Consider the following 14116-nt stretch of genomic DNA (forward strand, 5'->3'; position numbering starts at 1 on the left):
ATATATACAATTAAAGCGCATTCGATATCAGGTGTGATCATACCAGCACTAATGCACCGGATCCCATCAGAACTCCGCAGTTAAGCGTGCTTGGGCGAGAGTAGTACTAGGATGGGTGACCTCCTGGGAAGTCCTTGTGTTGCACCTCTTTTTTGCGATTTTTTAAATACTTGTATCTATTTTTGTTAATCGGCGTAAAAGAATCGAAAGAAGTAGGAGAAAACAAATATTTCAGCGTTAATTATGTCTGTTTTGCCGTTAATAAGTGAAAGAAATAAAATATATACAATTAAAGCGCATTCGATATCAGGTGATCATACCAGCACTAATGCACCGGATCCCATCAGAACTCCGCAGTTAAGCGTGCTTGGGCGAGAGTAGTACTAGGATGGGTGACCTCCTGGGAAGTCCTTGTGTTGCACCTCTTTTTTGGGATTTTTAAATACTTGTATCTATTTTGTTAATCGGCGTAAAAGAATGGAAAGAAGTAGGAGGAAAAAAAAAATTTCAGCGTTCAGCACTAATGCACCGGATCCCATCAGAACTCCGCAGTTAAGCGTGCTTGGGCGAGAGTAGTACTAGGATGGGTGACCTCCTGGGAAGTCCTTGTGTTGCACCTTTTTTTGGGATTTTTAAATACTTGTATCTATTTTTGTAATCGGCGTAAAAGAATGAAAGAAGTAGGAGGAAAACAAATATTTCAGCGTTAATTATGTCTGTTTTGCCGTTAATAAGTGAAAGAAATAAAATATATACAATTAAAGCGCATTCGATATCAGGTGCGATCATACCAGCACTAATGCACCGGATCCCATCAGAACTCCGCAGTTAAGCGTGCTTGGGCGAGAGTAGTACTAGGATGGGTGACCTCCTGGGAAGTCCTTGTGTTGCACCTCTTTTTTGGGATTTTTTAAATACTTGTATCTATTTTTGTTAATCGGCGTAAAAGAATGAAAGAAAGAAGAGGAGAAAACAAATATTTCAGCGTTAATTATGTCTGTTTTGCCGTTAATAAGTGAAAGAAATAAAATATATACAATTAAAGCGCATTCGATATCAGGTGCGATCATACCAGCACTAATGCACCGGATCCCATCAGAACTCCGCAGTTAAGCGTGCTTGGGCGAGAGTAGTACTAGGATGGGTGACCTCCTGGGAAGTCCTTGTGTTGCACCTCTTTTTTTGGGATTTTTTAAATACTTGTATCTATTTTGTTAATCGGCGTAAAAGAATGGAAAGAAGTAGGAGAAAACAAATATTTCAGCGTTAATTATGTGTTTTGCCGTTAATAAGTGAAAGAAATAAAATATATACAATTAAAGCGCATTCGATATCAGGTGCGATCATACCAGCACTAATGCACCGGATCCCATCAGAACTCTGCAGTTAAGCGTGCTTGGGCGAGAGTAGTACTAGGATGGGTGACCTCCTGGGAAGTCCTTGTGTTGCACCTCTTTTTTGCGATTTTTTAAATACTTGTATCTATTTTGTTAATCGGCGTAAAAGAATCGAAAGAAGTAGGAGAAAACAAATATTCACACAATATTTCAACACACATTCAGTGCACCCATCCACCGATTCATCACACTCATTCAGCGTTAATTATGTCTGTTTTGCCGTTAATAAGTGAAGAAAAAAAAAATATACAATTAAAGCGCATTCGATATCAGGTGCGATCATACCAGCACTAATGCACCGGATCCCATCAGAACTCCGCAGTTAAGCGTGCTTGGGCGAGAGTAGTACTAGGATGGGTGACCTCCTGGGAAGTCCTTGTGTTGCACCTCTTTTTTTGGGATTTTTTAAATACTTGTATCTATTTTTGTTAATCGGCGTAAAAGAATGGAAAGAAGTAGGAGAAAACAAATATTTCAGCGTTAATTATGTCTGTTTTGCCGTTAATAAGTGAAAGAAATAAAATATATACAATTAAAGCGCATTCGATATCAGGTGCGATCATACCAGCACTAATGCACCGGATCCCATCAGAAATCCAGTTAAGCGTGCTGCTGGGGCGAGAGTAGTACTAGGATGGGTGACCTCCTGGGAAGTCCTTGTGTTGCACCTTTTTTTGGGATTTTTTAAATACTTGTATCTATTTTTGTTATGTTGTATCGGCGTAAAAGAAGGAAAGAAGTAGGAGAAAACAAATATTTCAGCGTTAATTATGTCTGTTTTGCCGTTAATAAGTGAAAGAAATAAAATATATACAATTAAAGCGCATTCGATATCAGGTGCGATCATACCAGCACTAATGCACCGGATCCCATCAGAACTCCGCAGTTAAGCGTGCTTGGGCGAGAGTAGTACTAGGATGGGTGACCTCCTGGGAAGTCCTTGTGTTGCACCTCTTTTTTGCGATTTTTTAAATACTTGTATCTATTTTTGTTAATCGGCGTAAAGAATGAAAAAGAAGTAGGAGAAAACAAATATATCCAACGGTTGATTGTCGTTAGAATGTTTTGCCGTTATGAGTGTAATAGGTTTCAGCGTTAATTATGTCTGTTTTGCCGTTAATAAGTGAAAGAAATAAAATATATACAATTAAAGCGCATTCGATATCAGGTGCGATCATACCAGCACTAATGCACCGGATCCCATCAGAACTCCGCAGTTAAGCGTGCTTGGGCGAGAGTAGTACTAGGATGGGTGACCTCCTGGGAAGTCCTTGTGTTGCACCTCTTTTTTTGGGATTTTTTAAATACTTGTATCTATTTTTGTTAATCGGCGTAAAAGAATGGAAAGAAAGAAGTAGGAGAAAACAAATATTTCAGCGTTAATTATGTCTGTTTTGCCGTTAATAAGTGAAAGAAATAAAATATATACAATTAAAGCGCATTCGATATCAGGTGCGATCATACCAGCACTAATGCACCGGATCCCATCAGAACTCCGCAGTTAAGCGTGCTTGGGCGAGAGAGAGTAGTACTAGGATGGGTGACCTCCTGGGAAGTCCTTGTGTTGCACCTCTTTTTTTGGATTTTTTAAATACTTGTATCTATTTTTGTTAATCGGCGTAAAAGAATGGAAAGAAAGAAGTAGGGAAAACAAATATTTCAGCGTTAATTATGTCTGTTTTGCCGTTAATAAGTGAAAGAAATAAAATATATACAATTAAAGCGCATTCGATATCAGGTGCGATCATACCAGCACTAATGCACCGGATCCCATCAGAACTCCGCAGTTAAGCGTGCTTGGGCGAGAGTAGTACTAGGATGGGTGACCTCCTGGGAAGTCCTTGTGTTGCACCTCTTTTTTGCGATTTTTAAATACTTGTATCTATTTTTGTTAATCGGCGTAAAAGAATCGAAAGAAGTAGGAGAAAACAAATATTTCAGCGTTAATTATGTCTGTTTTGCCGTTAATAAGTGAAAGAAATAAAATATATACAATTAAAGCGCATTCGATATCAGGTGCGATCATACCAGCACTAATGCACCGGATCCCATCAGAACTCCGCAGTTAAGCGTGCTTGGGCGAGAGTAGTACTAGGATGGGTGACCTCCTGGGAAGTCCTTGTGTTGCACCTCTTTTTTGGGATTTTTTAAATACTTGTATCTATTTTTGTTAATCGGCGTTAAAAGAATGGAAAGAAGTAGGAGAAAACAATATTTCAGCGTTAATTATGTCTGTTTTGCCGTTAATAAGTGAAAGAAATAAAATATATACAATTAAAGCGCATTCGATATCAGGTGCGATCATACCAGCACTAATGCACCGGATCCCATCAGAAACTCCGCAGTTAAGCGTGCTTGGGCGAGAGTAGTACTAGGATGGGTGACCTCCTGGGAAGTCCTTGTGTTGCACCTCTTTTTTTGGGATTTTTTAAATACTTGTATCTATTTTTGTTAATCGGCGTAAAAGAATCGAAAGAAGTAGGAGAAAACAAATATTTCAGCGTTAATTATGTCTGTTTTGCCGTTAATAAGTGAAAGAAATAAAATATATACAATTAAAGCGCATTCGATATCAGGTGCGATCATACCAGCACTAATGCACCGGATCCCATCAGAACTCCGCAGTTAAGCGTGCTTGGGCGAGAGTAGTACTAGGATGGGTGACCTCCTGGGAAGTCCTTGTGTTGCACCTCTTTTTTTGGGATTTTTTAAATACTTGTATCTTTTTGTTAATCGGCGTAAAAGAATGGAAAGAAGTAGGAGAAAACAAATATTTCAGCGTTAATTATGTCTGTTTTGCCGTTAATAAGTGAAAGAAATAAAATATATACAATTAAAGCGCATTCGATATCAGGTGCGATCATACCAGCACTAATGCACCGGATCCCATCAGAACTCCGCAGTTAAGCGTGCTTGGGCGAGAGTAGTACTAGGATGGGTGACCTCCTGGGAAGTCCTTGTGTTGCACCTCTTTTTTTGGGATTTTTTAAATACTTGTATCTATTTTTGTTAATCGGCGTAAAAGAATCGAAAGAAGAAGTAGGAAAAAACAAATATTTCAGCGTTAATTATGTCTGTTTTGCCGTTAATAAGTGAAAGAAATAAAATATATACAATTAAAGCGCATTCGATATCAGGTGCGATCATACCAGCACTAATGCACCGGATCCCATCAGAACTCCGCAGTTAAGCGTGCTTGGGCGAGAGTAGTACTAGGATGGGTGACCTCCTGGGAAGTCCTTGTGTTGCACCTCTTTTTTGGGATTTTTTAAATACTTGTATCTATTTTTGTTAATCGGCGTAAAAGAATGGAAAGAAGTAGGAGAAAACAAATATTTCAGCGTTAATTATGTCTGTTTTGCCGTTAATAAGTGAAAGAAATAAAATATATACAATTAAAGCGCATTCGATATCAGGTGCGATCATACCAGCACTAATGCACCGGATCCCATCAGAACTCCGCAGTTAAGCGTGCTTGGGCGAGAGTAGTACTAGGATGGGTGACCTCCTGGGAAGTCCTTGTGTTGCACCTCTTTTTTGCGATTTTTTAAATACTTGTATCTATTTTTGTTAATCGGCGTAAAAGAATGGAAAGAAGTAGGAGAAAACAAATATTTCAGCGTTAATTATGTCTGTTTTGCCGTTAATAAGTGAAAGAAATAAAATATATACAATTAAAGCGCATTCGATATCAGGTGCGATCATACCAGCACTAATGCACCGGATCCCATCAGAACTCCGCAGTTAAGCGTGCTTGGGCGAGAGTAGTACTAGGATGGGTGACCTCCTGGGAAGTCCTTGTGTTGCACCTCTTTTTTGGGATTTTTTAAATACTTGTATCTATTTTGTTAATCGGCGTAAAAGAATGGAAAGAAGTAGGAGAAAACAAATATTTCAGCGTTAATTATGTCTGTTTTGCCGTTAATAAGTGAAAGAAATAAAATATATACAATTAAAGCGCATTCGATATCAGGTGCGATCATACCAGCACTAATGCACCGGATCCCATCAGAACTCCGCAGTTAAGCGTGCTTGGGCGAGAGTAGTACTAGGATGGGTGACCTCCTGGGAAGTCCTTGTGTTGCACCTCTTTTTTTGGATTTTTTAAATACTTGTATCTATTTTTGTTAATCGGCGTAAAAGAATGGAAAGAAGTAGGAGAAAACAAATATTTCAGCGTTAATTATGTCTGTTTTGCCGTTAATAAGTGAAAGAAATAAAATATATACAATTAAAGCGCATTCGATATCAGGTGCGATCATACCAGCACTAATGCACCGGATCCCATCAGAACTCCGCAGTTAAGCGTGCTTGGGCGAGAGTAGTACTAGGATGGGTGACCTCCTAGGAAGTCCTTGTGTTGCACCTTTTTTTGCGATTTTTTAAATACTTGTATCTATTTTTGTTAATCGGCGTAAAAGAATCGAAAGAAGTAGGAGAAAACAAATATTTCAGCGTTAATTATGTCTGTTTTGCCGTTAATAAGTGAAAGAAATAAAATATATACAATTAAAGCGCATTCGATATCAGGTGCGATCATACCAGCACTAATGCACCGGATCCCATCAGAACTCCGCAGTTAAGCGTGCTTGGGCGAGAGTAGTACTAGGATGGGTGACCTCCTGGGAAGTCCTTGTGTTGCACCTCTTTTTTGGGATTTTTTAAATACTTGTATCTATTTTTGTTAATCGGCGTAAAAGAATGGAAAGAAGTAGGAGAAAACAAATATTTCAGCGTTAATTATGTCTGTTTTGCCGTTAATAAGTGAAAGAAATAAAATATATACAATTAAAGCGCATTCGATATCAGGTGCGATCATACCAGCACTAATGCACCGGATCCCATCAGAACTCCGCAGTTAAGCGAGCTTGGGCGAGAGTAGTACTAGGATGGGTGACCTATTGGGAAGTCCTTGTGTTGCACCTCTTTTTTGCGATTTTTTAAATACTTGTATCTATTTTTGTTAATCGGCGTAAAAGAATGGAAAGAAGTAGGAGAAAACAAATATTTCAGCGTTAATTATGTCTGTTTTGCCGTTAATAAGTGAAAGAAATAAAATATATACAATTAAAGCGCATTCGATATCAGGTGCGATCATACCAGCACTAATGCACCGGATCCCATCAGAACTCCGCAGTTAAGCGTGGAAGTCCTTGTGTTGCACCTCTTTTTTGCGATTTTTTAAATACTTGTATCTATTTTTGTTAATCGGCGTAAAAGAATCGAAAGAAGTAGGAGAAAACAAATATTTCAGCGTTAATTATGTCTGTTTTGCCGTTAATAAGTGAAAGAAATAAAATATATACAATTAAAGCGCATTCGATATCAGGTGCGATCATACCAGCACTAATGCACCGGATCCCATCAGAACTCCGCAGTTAAGCGTGCTTGGGCGAGAGTAGTACTAGGATGGGTGACCTCCTGGGAAGTCCTTGTGTTGCACCTCTTTTTTGGGATTTTTTAAATACTTGTATCTATTTTTGTTAATCGGCGTAAAAGAATGGAAAGAAGTAGGAGAAAACAAATATTTCAGCGTTAATTATGTCTGTTTTGCCGTTAATAAGTGAAAGAAATAAAATATATACAATTAAAGCGCATTCGATATCAGGTGCGATCATACCAGCACTAATGCACCGGATCCCATCAGAACTCCGCAGTTAAGCGTGCTTGGGCGAGAGTAGTACTAGGATGGGTGACCTCCTGGGAAGTCCTTGTGTTGCACCTCTTTTTTTGCGATTTTTAAATACTTGTATCTATTTTTGTTAATCGGCGTAAAAGAATCGGAAAGAAGTAGGAGAAAACAAATATTTCAGCGTTAATTATGTCTGTTTTGCCGTTAATAAGTGAAAGAAATAAAATATATACAATTAAAGCGCATTCGATATCAGGTGCGATCATACCAGCACTAATGCACCGGATCCCATCAGAACTCCGCAGTTAAGCGTGCTTGGGCGAGAGTAGTACTAGGATGGGTGACCTCCTGGGAAGTCCTTGTGTTGCACCTCTTTTTTGGGATTTTTTAAATACTTGTATCTATTTTTGTTAATCGGCGTAAAAGAATGGAAAGAAGTAGGAGAAAACAAATATTTCAGCGTTAATTATGTCTGTTTTGCCGTTAATAAGTGAAAGAAATAAAATATATACAATTAAAGCGCATTCGATATCAGGTGCGATCATACCAGCACTAATGCACCGGATCCCATCAGAACTCCGCAGTTAAGCGTGCTTGGGCGAGAGTAGTACTAGGATGGGTGACCTCCTGGGAAGTCCTTGTGTTGCACCTCTTTTTGCGATTTTTTAAATACTTGTATCTATTTTTGTTAATCGGCGTAAAAGAATGGAAAGAAGTAGGAGAAAACAAATATTTCAGCGTTAATTATGTCTGTTTTGCCGTTAATAAGTGAAAGAAATAAAATATATACAATTAAAGCGCATTCGATATCAGGTGCGATCATACCAGCACTAATGCACCGGATCCCATCAGAACTCCGCAGTTAAGCGTGCTTGGGCGAGAGTAGTACTAGGATGGGTGACCTCCTGGGAAGTCCTTGTGTTGCACCTCTTTGTTTGGGATTTTTTAAATACTTGTATCTATTTTTGTTAATCGGCGTAAAAGAATGGAAAGAAGTAGGAGAAAACAAATATTTCAGCGTTAATTATGTCTGTTTTGCCGTTAATAAGTGAAAGAAATAAAATATATACAATTAAAGCGCATTCGATATCAGGTGCGATCATACCAGCACTAATGCACCGGATCCCATCAGAACTCCGCAGTTAAGCGTGCTTGGGCGAGAGTAGTACTAGGATGGGTGACCTCCTGGGAAGTCCTTGTGTTGCACCTCTTTTTTGGGATTTTTTAAATACTTGTATCTATTTTTGTTAATCGGCGTAAAAGAATGGAAAGAAGTAGGAGAAAACAAATATTTCAGCGTTAATTATGTCTGTTTTGCCGTTAATAAGTGAAAGAAATAAAATATATACAATTAAAGCGCATTCGATATCAGGTGCGATCATACCAGCACTAATGCACCGGATCCCATCAGAACTCCGCAGTTAAGCGTGCTTGGGCGAGAGTAGTACTAGGATGGGTGACCTCCTGGGAAGTCCTTGTGTTGCACCTCTTTTTTGCGATTTTTTAAATACTTGTATCTATTTTGTTAATCGGCGTAAAAGAATCGGAAAGAAGTAGGAGAAAACAAATATTTCAGCGTTAATTATGTCTGTTTTGCCGTTAATAAGTGAAAGAAATAAAATATATACAATTAAAGCGCATTCGATATCAGGTGCGATCATACCAGCACTAATGCACCGGATCCCATCAGAACTCCGCAGTTAAGCGTGCTTGGGCGAGAGTAGTACTAGGATGGGTGACCTCCTGGGAAGTCCTTGTGTTGCACCTCTTTTTTGGGATTTTTTAAATACTTGTATCTATTTTTGTTAATCGGCGTAAAAGAATGGAAAGAAGTAGGAGAAAACAAATATTTCAGCGTTAATTATGTCTGTTTTGCCGTTAATAAGTGAAAGAAATAAAATATATACAATTAAAGCGCATTCGATATCAGGTGCGATCATACCAGCACTAATGCACCGGATCCCATCAGAACTCCGCAGTTAAGCGTGCTTGGGCGAGAGTAGTACTAGGATGGGTGACCTCCTGGGAAGTCCTTGTGTTGCACCTCTTTTTTGGATTTTTTAAATACTTGTATCTATTTTTGTTAATCGGCGTAAAAGAATGGAAAGAAGTAGGAGAAAACAAATATTTCAGCGTTAATTATGTCTGTTTTGCCGTTAATAAGTGAAAGAAATAAAATATATACAATTAAAGCGCATTCGATATCAGGTGCGATCATACCAGCACTAATGCACCGGATCCCATCAGAACTCCGCAGTTAAGCGTGCTTGGGCGAGAGTAGTACTAGGATGGGTGACCTCCTGGGAAGTCCTTGTGTTGCACCTCTTTTTTTGGATTTTTTAAATACTTGTATCTATTTTTGTTAATCGGCGTAAAAGAATGGAAAGAAGTAGGAGAAAACAAATATTTCAGCGTTAATTATGTCTGTTTTGCCGTTAATAAGTGAAAGAAATAAAATATATACAATTAAAGCGCATTCGATATCAGGTGCGATCATACCAGCACTAATGCACCGGATCCCATCAGAACTCCGCAGTTAAGCGTGCTTGGGCGAGAGTAGTACTAGGATGGGTGACCTCCTGGGAAGTCCTTGTGTTGCACCTCTTTTTTTGGGATTTTTTAAATACTTGTATCTATTTTTGTTAATCGGCGTAAAAGAATGGAAAGAAGTAGGAGAAAACAAATATTTCAGCGTTAATTATGTCTGTTTTGCCGTTAATAAGTGAAAGAAATAAAATATATACAATTAAAGCGCATTCGATATCAGGTGCGATCATACCAGCACTAATGCACCGGATCCCATCAGAACTCCGCAGTTAAGCGTGCTTGGGCGAGAGTAGTACTAGGATGGGTGACCTCCTGGGAAGTCCTTGTGTTGCACCTCTTTTTTGGGATTTTTTAAATACTTGTATCTATTTTTGTTAATCGGCGTAAAAGAATGGAAAGAAGTAGGAGAAAACAAATATTTCAGCGTTAATTATGTCTGTTTTGCCGTTAATAAGTGAAAGAAATAAAATATATACAATTAAAGCGCATTCGATATCAGGTGCGATCATACCAGCACTAATGCACCGGATCCCATCAGAACTCCGCAGTTAAGCGTGCTTGGGCGAGAGTAGTACTAGGATGGGTGACCTCCTGGGAAGTCCTTGTGTTGCACCTCTTTTTTGCGATTTTTTAAATACTTGTATCTATTTTTGTTAATCGGCGTAAAAGAATCGAAAGAAGTAGGAGAAAACAAATATTTCAGCGTTAATTATGTCTGTTTTGCCGTTAATAAGTGAAAGAAATAAAATATATACAATTAAAGCGCATTCGATATCAGGTGCGATCATACCAGCACTAATGCACCGGATCCCATCAGAACTCCGCAGTTAAGCGTGCTTGGGCGAGAGTAGTACTAGGATGGGTGACCTCCTGGGAAGTCCTTGTGTTGCACCTCTTTTTTTGGGATTTTTTAAATACTTGTATCTATTTTTGTTAATCGGCGTAAAAGAATGAAAAGAAGTAGGAGAAAACAAATATTTCAGCGTTAATTATGTCTGTTTTGCCGTTAATAAGTGAAAGAAATAAAATATATACAATTAAAGCGCATTCGATATCAGGTGCGATCATACCAGCACTAATGCACCGGATCCCATCAGAACTCCGCAGTTAAGCGTGCTTGGGCGAGAGTAGTACTAGGATGGGTGACCTCCTGGGAAGTCCTTGTGTTGCACCTCTTTTTTGCGATTTTTTAAATACTTGTATCTATTTTTGTTAATCGGCGTAAAAGAATGAAAGAAGTAGGAGAAAACAAATATTTCAGCGTTAATTATGTCTGTTTTGCCGTTAATAAGTGAAAGAAATAAAATATATACAATTAAAGCGCATTCGATATCAGGTGCGATCATACCAGCACTAATGCACCGGATCCCATCAGAACTCCGCAGTTAAGCGTGCTTGGGCGAGAGTAGTACTAGGATGGGTGACCTCCTGGGAAGTCCTTGTGTTGCACCTCTTTTTTTGGGATTTTTTAAATACTTGTATCTATTTTTGTTAATCGGCGTAAAAGAATGGAAAGAAGTAGGAGAAAACAAATATTTCAGCGTTAATTATGTCTGTTTTGCCGTTAATAAGTGAAAGAAATAAAATATATACAATTAAAGCGCATTCGATATCAGGTGCGATCATACCAGCACTAATGCACCGGATCCCATCAGAACTCCGCAGTTAAGCGTGCTTGGGCGAGAGTAGTACTAGGATGGGTGACCTCCTGGGAAGTCCTTGTGTTGCACCTCTTTTTTGGGATTTTTTAAATACTTGTATCTATTTTTGTTAATCGGCGTAAAAGAATGGAAAGAAGTAGGAGAAAACAAATATTTCAGCGTTAATTATGTCTGTTTTGCCGTTAATAAGTGAAAGAAATAAAATATATACAATTAAAGCGCATTCGATATCAGGTGCGATCATACCAGCACTAATGCACCGGATCCCATCAGAACTCCGCAGTTAAGCGTGCTTGGGCGAGAGTAGTACTAGGATGGGTGACCTCCTGGGAAGTCCTTGTGTTGCACCTCTTTTTTGGGATTTTTTAAATACTTGTATCTATTTTTGTTAATCGGCGTAAAAGAATGGAAAGAAGTAGGAGAAAACAAATATTTCAGCGTTAATTATGTCTGTTTTGCCGTTAATAAGTGAAAGAAATAAAATATATACAATTAAAGCGCATTCGATATCAGGTGCGATCATACCAGCACTAATGCACCGGATCCCATCAGAACTCCGCAGTTAAGCGTGCTTGGGCGAGAGTAGTACTAGGATGGGTGACCTCCTGGGAAGTCCTTGTGTTGCACCTCTTTTTTGCGATTTTTTAAATACTTGTATCTATTTTTGTTAATCGGCGTAAAAGAATGGAAAGAAGTAGGAGAAAACAAATATTTCAGCGTTAATTATGTCTGTTTTGCCGTTAATAAGTGAAAGAAATAAAATATATACAATTAAAGCGCATTCGATATCAGGTGCGATCATACCAGCACTAATGCACCGGATCCCATCAGAACTCCGCAGTTAAGCGTGCTTGGGCGAGAGTAGTACTAGGATGGGTGACCTCCTGGGAAGTCCTTGTGTTGCACCTCTTTTTTGGGATTTTTTAAATACTTGTATCTATTTTTGTTAATCGGCGTAAAAGAATGGAAAGAAGTAGGAGAAAACAAATATTTCAGCGTTAATTATGTCTGTTTTGCCGTTAATAAGTGAAAGAAATAAAATATATACAATTAAAGCGCATTCGATATCAGGTGCGATCATACCAGCACTAATGCACCGGATCCCATCAGAACTCCGCAGTTAAGCGTGCTTGGGCGAGAGTAGTACTAGGATGGGTGACCTCCTGGGAAGTCCTTGTGTTGCACCTCTTTTTTGCGATTTTTTAAATACTTGTATCTATTTTTGTTAATCGGCGTAAAAGAATGGAAAGAAGTAGGAGAAAACAAATATTTCAGCGTTAATTATGTCTGTTTTGCCGTTAATAAGTGAAAGAAATAAAATATATACAATTAAAGCGCATTCGATATCAGGTGCGATCATACCAGCACTAATGCACCGGATCCCATCAGAACTCCGCAGTTAAGCGTGCTTGGGCGAGAGTAGTACTAGGATGGGTGACCTCCTGGGAAGTCCTTGTGTTGCACCTCTTTTTTGGGATTTTTTAAATACTTGTATCTATTTTTGTTAATCGGCGTAAAAGAATGGAAAGAAGTAGGAGAAAACAAATATTTCAGCGTTAATTATGTCTGTTTTGCCGTTAATAAGTGAAAGAAATAAAATATATACAATTAAAGCGCATTCGATATCAGGTGCGATCATACCAGCACTAATGCACCGGATCCCATCAGAACTCCGCAGTTAAGCGTGCTTGGGCGAGAGTAGTACTAGGATGGGTGACCTCCTGGGAAGTCCTTGTGTTGCACCTCTTTTTTGCGATTTTTTAAATACTTGTATCTATTTTTGTTAATCGGCGTAAAAGAATGGAAAGAAGTAGGAGAAAACAAATATTTCAGCGTTAATTATGTCTGTTTTGCCGTTAATAAGTGAAAGAAATAAAATATATACAATTAAAGCGCATTCGATATCAGGTGCGATCATACCAGCACTAATGCACCGGATCCCATCAGAACTCCGCAGTTAAGCGTGCTTGGGCGAGAGTAGTACTAGGATGGGTGACCTCCTGGGAAGTCCTTGTGTTGCACCTCTTTTTTTGGGATTTTTTAAATACTTGTATCTATTTTTGTTAATCGGCGTAAAAGAATGGAAAGAAGTAGGAGAAAACAAATATTTCAGCGTTAATTATGTCTGTTTTGCCGTTAATAAGTGAAAGAAATAAAATATATACAATTAAAGCGCATTCGATATCAGGTGCGATCATACCAGCACTAATGCACCGGATCCCATCAGAACTCCGCAGTTAAGCGTGCTTGGGCGAGAGTAGTACTAGGATGGGTGACCTCCTGGGAAGTCCTTGTGTTGCACCTCTTTTTTGGGATTTTTTAAATACTTGTATCTATTTTTGTTAATCGGCGTAAAAGAATGGAAAGAAGTAGGAGAAAACAAATATTTCAGCGTTAATTATGTCTGTTTTGCCGTTAATAAGTGAAAGAAATAAAATATATACAATTAAAGCGCATTCGATATCAGGTGCGATCATACCAGCACTAATGCACCGGATCCCATCAGAACTCCGCAGTTAAGCGTGCTTGGGCGAGAGTAGTACTAGGATGGGTGACCTCCTGGGAAGTCCTTGTGTTGCACCTCTTTTTTTGCGATTTTTTAAATACTTGTATCTATTTTTGTTAATCGGCGTAAAAGAATGGAAAGAAGTAGGAGAAAACAAATATTTCAGCGTTAATTATGTCTGTTTTGCCGTTAATAAGTGAAAGAAATAAAATATATACAATTAAAGCGCATTCGATATCAGGTGCGATCATACCAGCACTAATGCACCGGATCCCATCAGAACTCCGCAGTTAAGCGTGCTTGGGCGAGAGTAGTACTAGGATGGGTGACCTCCTGGGAAGTCCTTGTGTTGCACCTCTTTTTTGGATTTTTT

At 38.7% G+C, this 14116-nt stretch overlaps 48 non-coding genes and 2 pseudogenes across 48 annotated transcripts; all 50 read left to right on the forward strand.

The window, feature by feature from the left end:
- Nucleotides 1-29: 29 nt before the first annotated feature.
- LOC127134552 (5S ribosomal RNA) lies at nucleotides 30-148 on the forward strand. Its single transcript, XR_007808288.1, has one exon. It is a non-coding gene; the product is annotated as a 5S ribosomal RNA (ribosomal RNA).
- Nucleotides 149-308: 160 nt separating this feature from the next.
- On the forward strand, nucleotides 309-425 carry LOC127132736 (5S ribosomal RNA). The gene has a single exon (XR_007806818.1). It is a non-coding gene; the product is annotated as a 5S ribosomal RNA (ribosomal RNA).
- A 78-nt stretch (nucleotides 426-503) lies between these two features.
- LOC127132775 (uncharacterized) lies at nucleotides 504-620 on the forward strand (annotated as a pseudogene).
- Nucleotides 621-777: 157 nt separating this feature from the next.
- Nucleotides 778-896, forward strand: LOC127134415 (5S ribosomal RNA). The gene has a single exon (XR_007808157.1). It is a non-coding gene; the product is annotated as a 5S ribosomal RNA (ribosomal RNA).
- Nucleotides 897-1058: 162 nt separating this feature from the next.
- On the forward strand, nucleotides 1059-1177 carry LOC127134416 (5S ribosomal RNA). The gene has a single exon (XR_007808158.1). It is a non-coding gene; the product is annotated as a 5S ribosomal RNA (ribosomal RNA).
- A 158-nt stretch (nucleotides 1178-1335) lies between these two features.
- Nucleotides 1336-1454, forward strand: LOC127134566 (5S ribosomal RNA). The gene has a single exon (XR_007808301.1). It is a non-coding gene; the product is annotated as a 5S ribosomal RNA (ribosomal RNA).
- Nucleotides 1455-1668: 214 nt separating this feature from the next.
- Nucleotides 1669-1787, forward strand: LOC127134417 (5S ribosomal RNA). The gene has a single exon (XR_007808159.1). It is a non-coding gene; the product is annotated as a 5S ribosomal RNA (ribosomal RNA).
- A 161-nt stretch (nucleotides 1788-1948) lies between these two features.
- LOC127132773 (uncharacterized) lies at nucleotides 1949-2068 on the forward strand (annotated as a pseudogene).
- A 164-nt stretch (nucleotides 2069-2232) lies between these two features.
- On the forward strand, nucleotides 2233-2351 carry LOC127134419 (5S ribosomal RNA). The gene has a single exon (XR_007808161.1). It is a non-coding gene; the product is annotated as a 5S ribosomal RNA (ribosomal RNA).
- Nucleotides 2352-2563: 212 nt separating this feature from the next.
- Nucleotides 2564-2682, forward strand: LOC127134420 (5S ribosomal RNA). The gene has a single exon (XR_007808162.1). It is a non-coding gene; the product is annotated as a 5S ribosomal RNA (ribosomal RNA).
- A 165-nt stretch (nucleotides 2683-2847) lies between these two features.
- LOC127134653 (5S ribosomal RNA) lies at nucleotides 2848-2970 on the forward strand. The gene has a single exon (XR_007808385.1). It is a non-coding gene; the product is annotated as a 5S ribosomal RNA (ribosomal RNA).
- Nucleotides 2971-3133: 163 nt separating this feature from the next.
- Nucleotides 3134-3252, forward strand: LOC127134421 (5S ribosomal RNA). Its single transcript, XR_007808163.1, has one exon. It is a non-coding gene; the product is annotated as a 5S ribosomal RNA (ribosomal RNA).
- Nucleotides 3253-3411: 159 nt separating this feature from the next.
- Nucleotides 3412-3530, forward strand: LOC127134423 (5S ribosomal RNA). Its single transcript, XR_007808164.1, has one exon. It is a non-coding gene; the product is annotated as a 5S ribosomal RNA (ribosomal RNA).
- A 160-nt stretch (nucleotides 3531-3690) lies between these two features.
- Nucleotides 3691-3810, forward strand: LOC127134603 (5S ribosomal RNA). The gene has a single exon (XR_007808338.1). It is a non-coding gene; the product is annotated as a 5S ribosomal RNA (ribosomal RNA).
- Nucleotides 3811-3971: 161 nt separating this feature from the next.
- On the forward strand, nucleotides 3972-4090 carry LOC127134424 (5S ribosomal RNA). The gene has a single exon (XR_007808165.1). It is a non-coding gene; the product is annotated as a 5S ribosomal RNA (ribosomal RNA).
- Nucleotides 4091-4249: 159 nt separating this feature from the next.
- Nucleotides 4250-4368, forward strand: LOC127134425 (5S ribosomal RNA). The gene has a single exon (XR_007808166.1). It is a non-coding gene; the product is annotated as a 5S ribosomal RNA (ribosomal RNA).
- Nucleotides 4369-4532: 164 nt separating this feature from the next.
- Nucleotides 4533-4651, forward strand: LOC127134426 (5S ribosomal RNA). The gene has a single exon (XR_007808167.1). It is a non-coding gene; the product is annotated as a 5S ribosomal RNA (ribosomal RNA).
- Nucleotides 4652-4811: 160 nt separating this feature from the next.
- Nucleotides 4812-4930, forward strand: LOC127134427 (5S ribosomal RNA). The gene has a single exon (XR_007808168.1). It is a non-coding gene; the product is annotated as a 5S ribosomal RNA (ribosomal RNA).
- Nucleotides 4931-5090: 160 nt separating this feature from the next.
- Nucleotides 5091-5209, forward strand: LOC127134428 (5S ribosomal RNA). Its single transcript, XR_007808169.1, has one exon. It is a non-coding gene; the product is annotated as a 5S ribosomal RNA (ribosomal RNA).
- Nucleotides 5210-5368: 159 nt separating this feature from the next.
- Nucleotides 5369-5487, forward strand: LOC127134429 (5S ribosomal RNA). Its single transcript, XR_007808170.1, has one exon. It is a non-coding gene; the product is annotated as a 5S ribosomal RNA (ribosomal RNA).
- A 160-nt stretch (nucleotides 5488-5647) lies between these two features.
- Nucleotides 5648-5766, forward strand: LOC127134576 (5S ribosomal RNA). Its single transcript, XR_007808310.1, has one exon. It is a non-coding gene; the product is annotated as a 5S ribosomal RNA (ribosomal RNA).
- A 159-nt stretch (nucleotides 5767-5925) lies between these two features.
- LOC127134431 (5S ribosomal RNA) lies at nucleotides 5926-6044 on the forward strand. The gene has a single exon (XR_007808172.1). It is a non-coding gene; the product is annotated as a 5S ribosomal RNA (ribosomal RNA).
- A 160-nt stretch (nucleotides 6045-6204) lies between these two features.
- On the forward strand, nucleotides 6205-6323 carry LOC127134625 (5S ribosomal RNA). Its single transcript, XR_007808359.1, has one exon. It is a non-coding gene; the product is annotated as a 5S ribosomal RNA (ribosomal RNA).
- Nucleotides 6324-6724: 401 nt separating this feature from the next.
- On the forward strand, nucleotides 6725-6843 carry LOC127134432 (5S ribosomal RNA). Its single transcript, XR_007808173.1, has one exon. It is a non-coding gene; the product is annotated as a 5S ribosomal RNA (ribosomal RNA).
- Nucleotides 6844-7003: 160 nt separating this feature from the next.
- LOC127134433 (5S ribosomal RNA) lies at nucleotides 7004-7122 on the forward strand. Its single transcript, XR_007808174.1, has one exon. It is a non-coding gene; the product is annotated as a 5S ribosomal RNA (ribosomal RNA).
- Nucleotides 7123-7283: 161 nt separating this feature from the next.
- LOC127134434 (5S ribosomal RNA) lies at nucleotides 7284-7402 on the forward strand. Its single transcript, XR_007808175.1, has one exon. It is a non-coding gene; the product is annotated as a 5S ribosomal RNA (ribosomal RNA).
- Nucleotides 7403-7562: 160 nt separating this feature from the next.
- On the forward strand, nucleotides 7563-7681 carry LOC127134435 (5S ribosomal RNA). The gene has a single exon (XR_007808176.1). It is a non-coding gene; the product is annotated as a 5S ribosomal RNA (ribosomal RNA).
- Nucleotides 7682-7840: 159 nt separating this feature from the next.
- Nucleotides 7841-7959, forward strand: LOC127134436 (5S ribosomal RNA). The gene has a single exon (XR_007808177.1). It is a non-coding gene; the product is annotated as a 5S ribosomal RNA (ribosomal RNA).
- Nucleotides 7960-8120: 161 nt separating this feature from the next.
- On the forward strand, nucleotides 8121-8239 carry LOC127134437 (5S ribosomal RNA). Its single transcript, XR_007808178.1, has one exon. It is a non-coding gene; the product is annotated as a 5S ribosomal RNA (ribosomal RNA).
- Nucleotides 8240-8399: 160 nt separating this feature from the next.
- Nucleotides 8400-8518, forward strand: LOC127134439 (5S ribosomal RNA). Its single transcript, XR_007808179.1, has one exon. It is a non-coding gene; the product is annotated as a 5S ribosomal RNA (ribosomal RNA).
- Nucleotides 8519-8678: 160 nt separating this feature from the next.
- On the forward strand, nucleotides 8679-8797 carry LOC127134440 (5S ribosomal RNA). The gene has a single exon (XR_007808180.1). It is a non-coding gene; the product is annotated as a 5S ribosomal RNA (ribosomal RNA).
- Nucleotides 8798-8957: 160 nt separating this feature from the next.
- Nucleotides 8958-9076, forward strand: LOC127134441 (5S ribosomal RNA). The gene has a single exon (XR_007808181.1). It is a non-coding gene; the product is annotated as a 5S ribosomal RNA (ribosomal RNA).
- Nucleotides 9077-9235: 159 nt separating this feature from the next.
- LOC127134443 (5S ribosomal RNA) lies at nucleotides 9236-9354 on the forward strand. Its single transcript, XR_007808183.1, has one exon. It is a non-coding gene; the product is annotated as a 5S ribosomal RNA (ribosomal RNA).
- A 160-nt stretch (nucleotides 9355-9514) lies between these two features.
- LOC127134444 (5S ribosomal RNA) lies at nucleotides 9515-9633 on the forward strand. The gene has a single exon (XR_007808184.1). It is a non-coding gene; the product is annotated as a 5S ribosomal RNA (ribosomal RNA).
- A 161-nt stretch (nucleotides 9634-9794) lies between these two features.
- Nucleotides 9795-9913, forward strand: LOC127134445 (5S ribosomal RNA). Its single transcript, XR_007808185.1, has one exon. It is a non-coding gene; the product is annotated as a 5S ribosomal RNA (ribosomal RNA).
- A 160-nt stretch (nucleotides 9914-10073) lies between these two features.
- Nucleotides 10074-10192, forward strand: LOC127134446 (5S ribosomal RNA). The gene has a single exon (XR_007808186.1). It is a non-coding gene; the product is annotated as a 5S ribosomal RNA (ribosomal RNA).
- A 160-nt stretch (nucleotides 10193-10352) lies between these two features.
- On the forward strand, nucleotides 10353-10471 carry LOC127134447 (5S ribosomal RNA). The gene has a single exon (XR_007808187.1). It is a non-coding gene; the product is annotated as a 5S ribosomal RNA (ribosomal RNA).
- Nucleotides 10472-10632: 161 nt separating this feature from the next.
- On the forward strand, nucleotides 10633-10751 carry LOC127134448 (5S ribosomal RNA). Its single transcript, XR_007808188.1, has one exon. It is a non-coding gene; the product is annotated as a 5S ribosomal RNA (ribosomal RNA).
- A 159-nt stretch (nucleotides 10752-10910) lies between these two features.
- LOC127134449 (5S ribosomal RNA) lies at nucleotides 10911-11029 on the forward strand. The gene has a single exon (XR_007808189.1). It is a non-coding gene; the product is annotated as a 5S ribosomal RNA (ribosomal RNA).
- Nucleotides 11030-11190: 161 nt separating this feature from the next.
- On the forward strand, nucleotides 11191-11309 carry LOC127134450 (5S ribosomal RNA). Its single transcript, XR_007808190.1, has one exon. It is a non-coding gene; the product is annotated as a 5S ribosomal RNA (ribosomal RNA).
- A 160-nt stretch (nucleotides 11310-11469) lies between these two features.
- On the forward strand, nucleotides 11470-11588 carry LOC127134451 (5S ribosomal RNA). The gene has a single exon (XR_007808191.1). It is a non-coding gene; the product is annotated as a 5S ribosomal RNA (ribosomal RNA).
- Nucleotides 11589-11748: 160 nt separating this feature from the next.
- Nucleotides 11749-11867, forward strand: LOC127134452 (5S ribosomal RNA). Its single transcript, XR_007808192.1, has one exon. It is a non-coding gene; the product is annotated as a 5S ribosomal RNA (ribosomal RNA).
- Nucleotides 11868-12027: 160 nt separating this feature from the next.
- On the forward strand, nucleotides 12028-12146 carry LOC127134455 (5S ribosomal RNA). Its single transcript, XR_007808194.1, has one exon. It is a non-coding gene; the product is annotated as a 5S ribosomal RNA (ribosomal RNA).
- A 160-nt stretch (nucleotides 12147-12306) lies between these two features.
- Nucleotides 12307-12425, forward strand: LOC127134456 (5S ribosomal RNA). The gene has a single exon (XR_007808195.1). It is a non-coding gene; the product is annotated as a 5S ribosomal RNA (ribosomal RNA).
- A 160-nt stretch (nucleotides 12426-12585) lies between these two features.
- Nucleotides 12586-12704, forward strand: LOC127134457 (5S ribosomal RNA). The gene has a single exon (XR_007808196.1). It is a non-coding gene; the product is annotated as a 5S ribosomal RNA (ribosomal RNA).
- A 160-nt stretch (nucleotides 12705-12864) lies between these two features.
- On the forward strand, nucleotides 12865-12983 carry LOC127134458 (5S ribosomal RNA). The gene has a single exon (XR_007808197.1). It is a non-coding gene; the product is annotated as a 5S ribosomal RNA (ribosomal RNA).
- A 160-nt stretch (nucleotides 12984-13143) lies between these two features.
- Nucleotides 13144-13262, forward strand: LOC127134459 (5S ribosomal RNA). Its single transcript, XR_007808198.1, has one exon. It is a non-coding gene; the product is annotated as a 5S ribosomal RNA (ribosomal RNA).
- A 161-nt stretch (nucleotides 13263-13423) lies between these two features.
- On the forward strand, nucleotides 13424-13542 carry LOC127134460 (5S ribosomal RNA). The gene has a single exon (XR_007808199.1). It is a non-coding gene; the product is annotated as a 5S ribosomal RNA (ribosomal RNA).
- A 160-nt stretch (nucleotides 13543-13702) lies between these two features.
- Nucleotides 13703-13821, forward strand: LOC127134461 (5S ribosomal RNA). Its single transcript, XR_007808200.1, has one exon. It is a non-coding gene; the product is annotated as a 5S ribosomal RNA (ribosomal RNA).
- A 161-nt stretch (nucleotides 13822-13982) lies between these two features.
- On the forward strand, nucleotides 13983-14101 carry LOC127134462 (5S ribosomal RNA). The gene has a single exon (XR_007808201.1). It is a non-coding gene; the product is annotated as a 5S ribosomal RNA (ribosomal RNA).
- The last annotated feature ends 15 nt before the right edge of the window (nucleotides 14102-14116 follow it).

This window comes from Lathyrus oleraceus, chromosome 3 (genome assembly GCF_024323335.1).
Source record: "Lathyrus oleraceus cultivar Zhongwan6 chromosome 3, CAAS_Psat_ZW6_1.0, whole genome shotgun sequence".
NCBI lineage: Eukaryota > Viridiplantae > Streptophyta > Magnoliopsida > Fabales > Fabaceae > Lathyrus > Lathyrus oleraceus.